Consider the following 14546-nt stretch of genomic DNA (forward strand, 5'->3'; position numbering starts at 1 on the left):
GCACAAGTCCAAATTCCATAGGGCAGGCAGCAAGCTGGCAATTCCATGAAAGTCTTCAATGAACTCCCCAGAAGAGGCTGGCTGGCTAAAGAAGTGAAAGTTCTCTCTCTTGCCCCTTAAAAGTCTTCAACCAATCAGGTTAAATCCAGCTGATAGAATTCTCTCATTGCAGAAGACACTCCTTTCTTTGACATAATCAGCCACACATGCAATCAATTGACTGACGATTTATTAAACCAACCTTCTGGTTTATTAACCAGCCATAAATGTCCTTACAGTAATGGTTAGGCCAGTGCTTACTTGACCAGACACCTGGACACCATCACCTGGCCAAGTAGACACATGAACCTAATCATCACACTTCAAAACAGCAATATGTAGCATAACCTCATATCTGATATTAGCAACCTCAAATCCTCTAGGAAACAGATGGGGTTTAAAGAGATAAATACAATCTAGCTAATTTTTATCTGCACAACACCTACCAGAACATATAGAAACACATACCTTTATAGAAGCAACTCTGTCAAAGGATAACACACTCAATAATCCACTTATCTATTTTCTTAGGAAATAATTACCTGCCCCATTTCACATGCACACATACTTTGTAGCAATAAAAAAAGAGAAACACTAAACATTTTGAACCAATGAACTGACTAAAAATACCAATAACCTGGTTAATATTTTCAAGGAGAAAATATATTGTGAAATAGGCAGTAGAGGAGGGGATGAAAAAATCAGTTAGGCAGTAAAATCATCTCCAGATCTCTTTGGTTATATTAGTAGTCTTAGTTATTAATTAGAATTGCATCAGCACCAACTGGCAACAATGATCTCTATTGGGATTACTGTCTGAATCAAAACAAATCCCATATTCCAGAAGCTGAAATTGTATGCATTTATCATTCCTTATAACCATAGCATCCAGAAGACGCTGTCTCAAATTGATAATTATTGTATTCTTAAAAATTCTCAATTCTCTGTGGCTTAATTTCCTAGCCAGAAAATGAGCAGGAAGAAAGGAATTAGAGATTAAATTAGTGAGAATAAGAACAGGTAACAATATGTTGGAAGGAGAGGTAATAAGAAAGAATGATTTAAATAGGCAAATCTCTCATGCATAGTGTGTTTATTTAGTAGGTTACAGACTGTGGACTGAAGGAAAATACATTGTCTGCCCTTAGAGACAAAGAAATCTCATCTTATTTTTAAAAAATGGAATCATTAAAAATCTGTTTCGGAAGATAGTGGCATGGAGAGGTGTGGAATTTAGCTAGTCCTCTAGAGCAACTAGTAAACAACCAGGAGCAACTAGCAAATAATCTGGAACAACTTTTGGGAGACATCCACGAATGGACATACATTGTACACCAACCTAGAATGGGTGGAGCTGCTGAGATTGTAGCACAGAATCATAAATAAAGCTCCACAAACTGGGAGCTGAAGTCCCTCCCCCCTTGGATAGGGCAGGCCAAGCTGAAACACTGCCATGTGGAAAAAAGAAACAGGTTACAAGTAAAGTAACTCACCCAAGCTCCAATTGTGGTTTTAATTAACAAATTTGGACTACTGAATACAAGCTACAAGCACAGATATTCTATGGAGCAGGAAGGAAAACAAGTTCCTTTCAGCAGGGAACAGGCAGGGCTGATGGGAAAAAAAATAGATAAATAAATAAAAACAAAGACTTTTGGCTGACCACAGAATACTGGAAGATGGCTGTGTCCCAAGAAAACTGAGGGGCTGGAGACTGGCTCTGAAAAGGGGCTTTTGCTCTTTTTCCATTTTTTTTTCCCTCGCATTGTAAGCAGCCTGTTAGAGAAAGCCTCAGGCATCTTCAATTCCATGCTGACCCAGGCAAGTGTGGAGTTAACAGAGCCAGAAAGACAAAGGAGGAATTCAAATGGAGAAGATGACTCCCTTGAGGGTGTATCTTCCCTAAGAAAAGGGGGTTGGGACCAGCCCAAGTGGCTGCCCTCTCTCAGAGAATTCAGACTCAAGAAAAACAAACAAATGAACCAGAAACAACTACTTGGCTTCTGACACTCTTGGCCCCTCACCAGGTCAGGGTCCACTGTGAATTAAAGGGACTGCACCTCTTTACACTGGTGGGGAGCTGCAGGATGACAAGCGCCACATGCTGGGCTACATAGGGAAAGCACAGAGTCTAGAGACCTCACAGGAAAGTCTGTCCATCTTCTAGGACCCACTCTCAGGGAAAACTAGTACCAAATATACATCCTCGTCCTGAGACCTGAGCTCCTCTGGTCTGGGAAAATCTTATTGGGGCAGTCAAGGAAACAAGATGCATGGACAACAGAAAATGAAAAATCACACTAGGGAAAATGAAGATATGGCCCAGTCAAAGGAACAAACTTACAATTCACCTGAGAGACAGGATTTGAAACAACTAATTATTCATCAAACAAATCTCCTAAATCAATTAAAAAATGAATCCAAAAATCAATTCAATGAGTTGAGGGAAGATATAGCAAATGAGATGAAGGATATAGAGAAGACATTGGGCAAGCACAAGGAAGAAATCAAAAGTTTGAAAAAACTTTGGCAGAACTTACAGGAATGGAAGCACAACACAAGAGATGAAGCACACAATGGTGACATACAGCAGCAGATTTTGAGAGGCAGAAGAAAAGATTCATGAACTGGAGAAAAGGACATCTGAAACCCTACACACAAAAGAACAGATGGGGAAAAATATGGAGAGATATGAGCAACATCTCAGGGAACTGAGTGGCAACATGAAGTGCATGAATGTACATGTCATGGGTGTCCCAGAAGGGGAAAAGAAGGGAAAAGGGGCAGAGGAAATAATGGAGGAAATAGTCACTGAAAATTTCCCATCCCTTATGAAAGACATAAAATTATGGATCCAAGAAGCACAGTGAACTCCAAACAGGATAGATCTGAATAGACTTATGCCCAGAAACTTAATAATCAGATTATCAAATGTCAAAGACAAAGAGAATTCTGGAAGCAGCAAGAGAAAAGCGATCCATCACATACAAGGGAAGATCGAGAAGACTGTGTACAGATTTCTCAGCAGAAGCCGTGGATGCAAGAAGGCAGTGGTATGATATATTTAAGATACTGAAAGCGAAAACCACCAACCAAGAATTTTATATCTGGCAAAACTGTCCTTTAAATATGAAGGAGCGTTCAAAATATATCAGACAAACAGACAATGAGAGAGTTTGTGAACAAGATACCTGCTATACAGGAAATACTAAAGGGAGCATTACAGACAGATAGGAGAAGATAGGAGAGAGGGGCTTGGAGCACAATGTTGGGTGATAGGAGCACAATAATGTAAGTACACTGAACAAAGATGATTGTGAGTATGGTTGAAAGAGAAAGGTAGAGGATAAAGACTGGGACTGTGTGGCTTAATGAAACCTAGCGCGGTCAATGCTTATGATAAAATGTACAAATATGTTTTTGCAAGAGGGAGAACAAACGAACATCAACTTTGCAAGGTGTTATTGGGGGAAAAACACAATTAATGCAAACTAAAGTCTGTAGTTAACAGTAACATTGCAATATGCTTTAATTGTAACAAAGGCAATACACCAACACTAAATGCCTATAAGAGGGGGACATACGGGAGGGGTATGGGATTCTTGGCATTAATGCTGCTGTCTGACCTTTTTATGGTATTTTATTTTATTTTAACCTTTTCTTTTGTGGCTTTTTAGTTGCCATTTTTTTTCTTTCTTTTTCTTTTTCTTTTGTCTTTACTTTTTTTGCTTCTTCCTCTTTGTGGCTGTATTTTATCTTATTTTTATTTTTCCTTTTATCTTTTTTGTTACTGACCTTATTGCTGTATTTTATTTTATTTTTACTTCTCCTTTTATCCTTTTTATTATTCTTTTCTTTCAATTCTCTTTTTTTGAGTAATGAACATGTGTAAGTGCTAACTGTGGTGATGAATGCACAACTATATGATGATACTGTAAACAATTGATTGTTTACTGTGGATGATTGTATGGTTATTTGAATATATCCCTATAAAATTGCAGGGGAAAAAAAAATAAACAGAGGGGCCGAAGTGCTGGAGAGAACTTGGAGAGAGAGATGTATGTATTCACTGTTGGTTGGGAAGTAGAATGGTATAGCCTATCTGGAGGACAGTACAGTGGTCCCACAAGAAGCTAAGTATGTGTGGGTTTCAAGATCCTGCACCCTCAGTATGGGGTACATACTTGGAAGATTGGAGAGCAGGGACATGAATGGACATTTATGCACTGGTGTATATAGCGGCAGTATTCACTATTTGCAATAGATGGAGGTGGCCTAAGAGTACACTGACTGATGAACAGAATGGTGAACTGTAGAGAATGCATACAATAGAATACTGAGTGCCTACAAGAAGAAATGAAGCTATGAGACATGGAATTAGGTGAATGGATCTTGAGTACAACATTTTGAGTGAAGCATACCAGAAACAATAGGACAAACATTGTAATGCCTCACTAATATGGACTAACTATAATGTGTAAAGTCTGAGAACTGAATCTTAGAGCACAGCTTGTCAGGAAAATGCTTATTGTAATGGTCTCTAGATTGTAAGCTCTTACAGCAGTCACATCCATTCCTGAGTTGTTATGGTTATCTCTAAATCCTGAGATGCTGAGCTCCTTGTGTATAACCTGGTCGGTCTCTGGAACTTTGGGTATCTGTGTGACACGTGAGACTCAGAGCTAGAACTTGGCAGTTATGAATGTCAGTATTACCCCATATGGCAGCTGTTGAAAGAGCTGGAAAAGAATTCAGACTTTAATTAGAGATATGAACAAAGAGGATCTGGTTAGAACTAAGACAAATCAGGCCCAAGGGTGAAGGACAATACTGACTGGGTTTTAAAACTATGACATATGTGTGAGACCAAGGGAGGGAATATTTATCTGGTGCAGGACCTATATTTTCCGTAGCACACTAGATAATTTAACTTGTATGATCAGTTTGTTTGAACACCATTGGTGCATGGAGCTTTGAATGGGAAGTGGGATTTTGGTGAGTTTGTACAGGCTGGGGTAAAACCCCAACGCATCCCAAAGTGATATGGACAGAGTATAAGTGTATTTGCAGGGCCCACCAACCAAGGAGCTTGGGAGAAATGTGTAAGTGTTGGTCTTCCCTACCTGGGCTATTGCTGATTTTCCTGCAAACATTGAGGACTGCTAATTTGGTTGGCTGTGCCCTTGATCAGGGGGCTTTCCCCTGTGAGGCTATTGCTACAGGGAGAGGCTAAGCCCACTTATAATTGTGCCTAGGAGTCCCTCACCACCCCAGAGAGCCTCTTTGTTTGCTCAGATGTGGCCCCCTCTCTCACTAAGCCCACTCGGCAGGTGAGCTCACTGCCCTCCCAGCTACATGAGATGTGACTTCCAGAAGTGTGAATCCCCCTGGCAATGTGGAAAATGACTCCTGGAGATGAGACTGGACCCAGAACTGTGGGATTGGGAGGATCTTCTTGACCAAAAGGAGGAAGAGTGATGAAACAATATAAGGATCCAGTGGCTGAGAGATTTCAAATGGAGTCAAGAGGTCACTCTGGAGGGTATTCTTATGTGCTATATAGATAACATTTTTTAGTTGTTAGTGTGTTGGAATGGCTAGAGGGAAATACCTGAAGCTGTCAAACTTTAACCTAGTGACATTGATTCTTGAAGATGATTCTGTAACTATGAAGATTGCATAGTGTTATTGCGTGACTGTGAAAACTTTGTGGCTCATACTCCCTTTAGTGTATGGACAGATGAGTGGAAAAATGGGGACAAAAATCAGATGAAGATTAGGATGGGATGAAGGGGATGGAAAGAGTTAGGTGTTTTTTGCTTTTATTTTTATTTTGGAGTAAGGAAAAGATTCAAAAATTGATTCTGGTGATGAATGCACAACTGTATGATTGTGCTGTGAATAATTGATTGTACACTGTGGATGACTAGGGTGTATGACTATATCTCAATTAAACTGTATTTAAAAAATAAACAAACAATGGGGGAGAGGAGGGGAATGGGATACTTTGGATGTTCTTTTTTATTTTAATTTTTATTTTAGTTTTGGAGTAATCAAAATGATCAAAGTTTGATTGTGGTGATGAAAGCACAAATATATGATGATACTGTCAACAACTGATTGTACACTTTGAATGACTGTATGTTATGTGATTACATATCAATAAAATTGAATTTAAAAAACCTATTTCAAATATTGGAAACAAAAATGATTGGGTTCAGATATCCACTTCTGGTCATGTGGAGTAACAGAAACTGAATTACCTCCCTCCACCCCCCCCCATAAATGATAGAAAACAAAATACATTAAGTGATTTTCAGCTATTGGATTATAGGCAGTATCAGAAGGTGTCCGTGAAAAAAGAACAACAAATCAGTTTAGTCCTACAATTGTAGGGTGACATCCCAAGCAAAGCATTCAGTTTTGCTCAGTTAAAAAACCTAAACTCAGAGTTCAATGAGACTGAGGCAGCTGGAAAGAAAAGTGCTAAACACCCAAAATATCTGCAAATGCCAGGAAAGAGCAAATGAAGAGCCATGAATTGAATTATTCCAAAGCTCACTCAAGGCTGGGAGGTGTTTGGGTTCCAACTGCCCTCAATGGAGGATCCTTGGGCATTCAGCAGTGATCCAGAAGGTTAATTCCTTAGTGGTGGGACTAACATTCTAGAACAAAGGCAACCCTGTATCCATCCAAACACAGCATAAAAGCAAGCAAGAATGGATCAAACTGAACTGTAACTAAATTAGCTACCTAACCAAATCTTAACTTTCTTAATGGAAGACAACAAAATCCAGACACTCAACAATGTAAAATTAAAAATGTCCAGTATCCAATAAAAATTATTAGACATTCTAAGTAGCGGGAAAATGTGACTCATAACTAGGAGAAAACTCAGTTGACAGAAACAGATATGGAAATGACAGCAATGATGAAATTTGAAGGCAAAGATATCAAAATAACAATTTTAATTATCTTTAAGTATTTAAAGAAAAACATGAACGAAATGAGGAGATAAATAGAAAGTATTTTACAAGAACCAAATGGAATTCTAGAGGTAAAAAATAAAATACCTAAAATGAAAAAATTATCTGGAAAGGTTAACAGCAGTTTAGACACTGTAGAAGTAAGAGAAGTGAACTTGAAGACACAGCAACAGGAACTATCCAAAATGAAGACAGGAGATGGAAAAACACTGACAAAACAAGTATTGGTACCTATGGGGCAGTAACAACCAGTCTAATTGTACATGTAATTGTGGTCTTAGAAACTGAGGAGGCAGTGGGTACGAAAAACCATTTGAAGACATCGTGATTCAGAATGTCCCAGATTTGATGAAAAGTATAAATCCACAGGTCCAAGAATCTCAACAGACCCCAAACAGGATGAAACAAAGAAAATAACACAAAGGCACATCACAGTCAAACTCCTGAAAATTAGTTATGAAGAGAAAATCTTTTAAATAGCCAGAGATAGAAAACATATTGTTTATAGAAACAAAAGTAAGAATAACAGGGATGGAAGCCTGCAGCCCTCACCTATCATTATTATTTTATGCTACCAATATCCATTTGTTAAAAGAAAAAACAACAAACTAATATTTGTGAATGACCAAACTGGCTTAGGTCAATTGGGCTAAAATCACTTAAGTCAGCTATATTGGTCAGTTCACTTAGGTCAGAAACTGGGTGGATGGGTCAGATTTGGTTCCTCCTTTCATTAAATACTCAGTTAGCCTATTTGTCTATTTGGCCATACTTATTTCGATGGGAGGAAGGATTAGAAAGTGGGGGTAAATATCGATTTATGTTAAATTAAGATAAAAAATATTTCTATATCATGAACATTGAGCTCTAAATAATTAAGGACAAATATATTCTAGGAGAGGCAAACAAACTAAAATTTAAATAGTCTGAACAGAGCTAACATCTGAGAATTAAGTACACTAATTTTGCTACTTTTAATCATAGCACAATCCAGTATTTATAGTTTCATATCTGGTTTATTTCTCTTATATAGAACCAGATAATAACCACTGAAGAAATTTCTTCATTTTGATAGCTCTAAAGCAAACAGCAAATATCTCTTTTTTCAATATTTTATGCTGACAATATTTAGCAGAGCTTATTTCATTCATTAATAGGTACTCAAGTATAACATAAAACAAAATAAGGGGAGTATTATCTCTTTATATGTGGATGCAATATCATGCAGAACCATCAAAATGTGTAATTTTCCCCCTTTAGCTTCATATAAATGCCTTGTAGTCATTAGCACATCCCCAAGGTGCAACATATTACTAACAAAGGATAAACATCTTTTATCTCTTTTAAAGCATTATCATTTATATCTTATATATTGTCTGGATTCTGAAAAATATGTCCAAAAAATGCCCACCTTTTATCCAGGGAAATGGTTATCTCATACAATCCAGAGAACCAGAGAAAATACAAAATGGCTAAAATTTTACACAGCATGCTTTATCCATTTGTGTTCATTGCTCTAAAATATGTATTTTTTGATGCAGCAGTTCTGCTTCTAAAATTTATTCTAAGGGAATGATTATGGATATGCCAAACAATTTAGCCCTAATTTTATTCATTCCACAATTATGTTTTTATTGTATGTAACTCCTTTTCATTAAAAAGGGATTAGTTAAGAACAAAATATTAACATAAAATATCTGAACTCTTTATTTGTAGGAGGCAGAGTACTATATGTCCTACCTCCTTCATTAGGGATAGAACTTGAATTTTGCCATGGCATAGACAAAGCAAAGACTATTATATTTTTCTCTATGTCTTAATATCTGGGAAATTAGAAGTAGAAGAAAAAATATTTTTCAAAATTTGGGGATTATATAGTGCATGCCCTAAAATTTATTCCAAATTGGAATTGTGCCATTGATCTTGGAAAGTATCCAATTGATTAAATATATCTATCTGAAACAGGTGACAGGCACTCTGGTCTGGTTTAACTTCTTATTTGCAGAACACCAATAAATCAGTACTTAATATTGTTTGTAACACAAAGGATTTTATGGTGTCCTTAGAAACTCTATTATCATTCCCTTAGGAAATGATTGGCCAAAGGGACTTTGAACTAATGAGGTTAACTTTTGTGGTTCATTGGTTGTATATTTCTAAATACTTCGTAAACAGGTTGGAAATTTTTCTTGGTAATAGTGGTAGTCATGGCTGCTGAGAAACCCTTACAAGATTTCTGTTATTCTAACCAATTTCTAGTCACATAATTACTTTTGCTCTAAATGCCATACGTTAATGTCAACTTTTAAAATATGATGATTAATTTGCTTCCTTAACTATCTTGCTCATAAGTGATATGAATAGGCAAAAACACAAAACAAAAAACAAAAATGAGAGCATCAATACTCTAGGCTGAAGTAATTTTAGATCATTTTCATTTTTTTGAAACAGTTGAATAATAGTGACAAAATGTTATTCTATTATTTTAAATCATAAAACAATCTACTATGAGAAAATAGGTTATTTCATAGTTGGAGTGGTCTTTCTCTTTTTCTCAAACATAGTCATTTGGATGGAAACCAGAGACTAAAAACATTAGTGCCAGTAAGTGCCCAGGGCCTTTCCTTCAGACACAGGTATACTGAAGAGTCAGATTTTCCTCAAGATTTTCAGGATGCTTCATCTGAATGTGAAAGACACATCCCTTCTTTTACAAATTCTTGAAAGTTTAGTGAGGCCTATGTCTGCCCACCCAAACCAAAGATAATGTAAAGGGAGGGACAAACTTAGATGAGAATCTGCTCTCAGGATTAGAGTTCTCCAAGTTCTCCAAGGGCCTTTTTATTAGAATGATAATATGTCATAGATCTTTCCAGTGGAAGAGATGATGTGGTTCAGCTCCTTTCAAGCATGTTAAGTATTTTATTCCCATTTCATGCCCAATGTCACATTCTAAGAAAGTAGCAGAATGGAGACTAAAACCTGGGTCCTTGGCCTCCCCACGAAGGGCAAGTAAAGGACCCCACCCTCACCCCCCCATCAGGCTTCATAGTTCACAGAGGGTTGCAAATGCAGCTTTTTGCTATTATCATCAAAGCAATTTTTATATATGTAGTCACAGAATTGTGATTACAGTTGAAAAGTCTTCATTTGATAAATATAAGCATTTAAAGAATATTGCGAAGGGCGCACTTACCCTGTTTTGGTAGCTTTTCATATTTAAGATACCGGGAGTTTCAAAGGATAACTATCCAAATTTCTCTGGAACGCTGAGAGGCACTCAACTTGCTTATTGGTTTATTCAACAAATTTGGGAAATCCTGATCAGATTTCAGTTTATGTTCTTCTAGAATACCTTTCCAAAGTATGCCAGAAGTCTGTGAGAATTTAGCCAGGTTTTTAGCAATCTTTTTTGGTTTACTAAAGGCTGAAATTAGCTTCTTAATCACATATCCTGATTTAATTCTTTCTTCATTGTTGAAGAGTTCACATAAATACCTATAAACCTGGCAATTTACAGTGGTAGTCCACAGTATACAACTACCCCATAGCAGCATGTAAAATGCTTTAGCACCACCTGGAGGGTGCTAAGTTGTTTGAATACCTTAGTGAAGCAGATTACATAACCTTCTATATTTACCCACAGATGACTCAGCAAGATTTCTGTGAACCTGTACTTAACTGTTCTGAAGAATTACACTGAAAAAGAAATTCGAGTATTCTATAGAAATTCAAGTGCTCTGTAGAAAGATAAACTAAGATAACAAGACCCCTATTTAATAAATTTGATTCTTGCTGAAGGATAATTGAAGTTTACAGATTACTTAAAGGAAAAATGAAATATTTCTCTTTTCCCCATAAAGGATGAGACAACTCTAAATTAAAATTAGGAGAAATTATGTGATGTGAAAGATGCAGAAACATTAAGGAATAAACTGGACAGCATTTCCTACATGGCTAGAAAAGTATCACAATGGGTAGATACATATATGGACAGGTAAGTTCTTTGAGTTTTTGTTTAGGTTCAGCCACAGAGAGTTTATGAAAGGAACTAACATGCGAGGAACATTTTTATTTAAAACAAAGATTTTCCTGGAGAACAGGATAGGCATGGTTCTATGTAAGCACATTTATACTTTGGCAGTCATTAAGACTGAAACTAAATCTTTATTTTCAAATAAACAAATAATGAGCTAACTTCCTCACAAACATCTAGTTCTTCTAGTGTATTTCTAGGTAGTGAATTTTTTCCTTCATGGTCCTACAGCAGATGTCACCTTAGTCCAATCCATATTCCATAGTAGGAGAATTTAAATTAATGAGGTTACTGTTACACTTTTAGAGCACAGAAGACTGTGGTATTATAATTAAATTGCATGGTGATTAGTTGCTGTATGCACCCCAGAAAAACATGCTTTTAGTGTTAATTCATTGCTGTGGGTGTGAACCCATTGCAACTAGGACCTTTTAACGAGGCCACTTCAGTTAAGGAGTGACCTACCTTAATCAAGATGGGTCTTAGTTCTATTACTAGAGTCCTTTATAAGAGAATGAAATTCAGACAAAGAGAGAGAAGGGCACAGAAGCAAGAAGCAGAAATCAATGAAACCTAAAAGAGAAGTAAGAGACCAGCAGATGCTGCCATGTACCTTGCCGTGTGGCAGAGGAGCCAAGGATCACCAGCAGCCAATCTTCGAGAAAAAAGCCTTACCTTGATGATGTCTTGATTTGGATATTTTCCTGGCCTCAAAGCTGTATGGGATTTAAGCCAAACCATTTCATGGTATTTGCTGGATAAGCCTAGGAAACTAAAACAGATTGTCTCAGCCATTGCTTAACATTCTCAAGCCAAGTGGGGTTGTTCAACCTATCAAAGTCGTTCTAGAAATAACAATCAGACTTCTTTAGAAAAAGATTCCAAAGTTTCATAGCACTTCAGAAACAAATAGGAATAGCAAATTTGGCTCTCTTAATATTCAGTTACCTTTTCTCAAACCATAGTGCTTCACTGTATGGAAAAATCTTAGGAAAGAAAGGGAAAAAATGCATAAGAATAAGCTTGTTCATGTTGAAAGTAATGAGATGAATATTTTTACTTGTATAAAACATAAATATGGCATGCTAATTTGATCTAGGTATGTTCCAATGAATTTACTTTTATCTCCCTTGTATACAGCATAGTCTAACTCTGATTCCAGGATAATTAGAGAGACATAAACAAGAGTTGTTCAGTTTGATTTGTTCATTGCCTAACACATTGGCATGAGCAAAGCTGTAACCAAACCCTTACATGGTAATGCCAAAGAAAAGTCTATGATTAAGACAATGCCAGATGCTCTTCTGCAGAATATATTTCCATTTCTGCACTTTTTTGTAGTTTTTCAGCATGTCCAGTTTCTTCCAAGACTTTTCTTAATAAAGCTTCAACAGACTTACTTAATTTATTTGAAATCTCATTTATAATATTTAAGGGGGCAAAAGCCTTTTGTAAAATCAAGTATGCTATAGTATACATTAATATACAATTATTTTTTTTAAATATGCCCTTTCTCTACACTGGGAAATAAATTTTTGTTTTTCATAAAAGAATAGAAGGAGTTCTGAAATAAGTTAATGGTAATGCTACAATTAAAACTTGGATATACTGAGCACCATTGCTAAACTCTCTCAACTCAAATATATTTACTCCAGATTATTCATTTAAAACTTTAAATGCTGATGTCTCATTGTCTCATTGTTGATCAAGATGCATCTAGCTCACTTCTTATTTATTTAGAAAGAGATAATCTTTGACAGGTATAAGATATTCTATGGATACAATTTAAGAGGTTCATATGTATCATACATTCTTGGTGAATAATTTATCACTTTTAAATATGGTGATTTTTCTTTTCTAGTGATTTTATACCTTGAATTCTATTTTGTTGTATTACTATTAAAACACACCTATTTTAAGAATTATTTTTAGCAGTTGTCTTATGTAATTCTTTTTTTCATTCATTTTTCTCATATCATTTAGTTCCCTTTAAATCTCTTCAAAACAACATACATCTTGTGCCTCTTAGTTCCAATACTGTCTCTTGAAAACAGCATACATATTGATTGCATCTATTTGCTTATTCTAAAAGTCTTTGTTTGTAAGTATATGAATTTAACCATTGTGATAACTAATATGCTTGACTTTTTCTGATGACTACATTTCTGTTCCTTGTTTATTGTGTTTTCTCATTATTTCTTATATTTTTCTTATTTTCTGCAATTTGTCAGATTGTCTGAGTTTTCTTTTTCTGTTTTATTCATGAGCCTCTTTACCCACATTTTAAAACACATTTTCTCATCAAATTAGAGATAATGAGACCTGTATCCTTGCACATTTCTTCATCAATATCAAGTGATTATTGTAATCTATATCCTTGCCACAGAAGAAATAATTTTAGTAATCCTATTATTGCTATCACTTTCCATTAACTCTCTTCTCCACATTTCATGCTGATAAAATACAGCATTTTAGTATCAGATTATTACTAATTTTAACATTCAATACTTATTTTGTCTTAACAATAGATTTTACTTTCTTTGTTTCTAATTTTTTTTTTTAGAGAAGTTGTGAGTTTACAGGACAATCATGCATAAAATACAGAATTCCCATAAACCACCCTATTAATAACACCTTCCATTAGTGTGGTACATTTGTTACAATTGCTGAAAGCACATTTTTATAATTGTATAATTCACTGTAGTCCATGGGTTAATTTTGGGTTCACTGTGTTGTGCATTTCCATGTTTGTTTGATTTTTTTAATTAGTCTAGTAACATATATACAACCTAAAATTTCGCCTTTTAACCACATTCAAATATATAATTCACTGCTGTTATGTTCACAATATTGTGCTACCATCACCATCATCCACTACCAAAACTTTTCCATTGTCCAATGTTCTTTTTTTTTAAATTCATTTTTATTGAGATATATTCACATACCATGCAGTCATACAAAACAAAGCATACATTCAATTGTTTACAGCAGCATTATATAGTTGTGCATGTACCACCAAAATTAATTTTTGACATTTTCATTACCACACACACAAAAATAATAATAAAAATTAAAGTGAAAAAGAACAATTAAAGTAAAAAAGAACACTGGGTGCCTTTTTTTTTCTTTCCCCCATTTTTCTACTCATCCATCCATGAACTAGACAAAGGGGAGTGTGGTCCATATGGCTTCATGGCTTTCCCAATCACATTGTCACCCCTCATAAGCTATATTTTTATACAATTGTCTTTCAAGATTAATAGGTTCTTGGTTATAGTTTGATAGTTTCAGGTATTTACTGCTAGCTATTCCAATTCATTAGAACTTCAAAAGGGTTTCTATATTGTGTGTAAGAGTGCCCACCAGAGTGACCTCTCAGCTCCTTTTGGAATCTCTCTGCCACTGAAGCTTATTTCATTTCCTTTCACATCCCCCTTTTGGTCAAGAAGATGTTTTCCATCCCACAATGCCAGGTCCAGATTCCT

Source organism: Choloepus didactylus, chromosome 13, assembly GCF_015220235.1.
Source record: "Choloepus didactylus isolate mChoDid1 chromosome 13, mChoDid1.pri, whole genome shotgun sequence".
NCBI classification, from domain to species: Eukaryota; Metazoa; Chordata; class Mammalia; order Pilosa; family Megalonychidae; genus Choloepus; species Choloepus didactylus.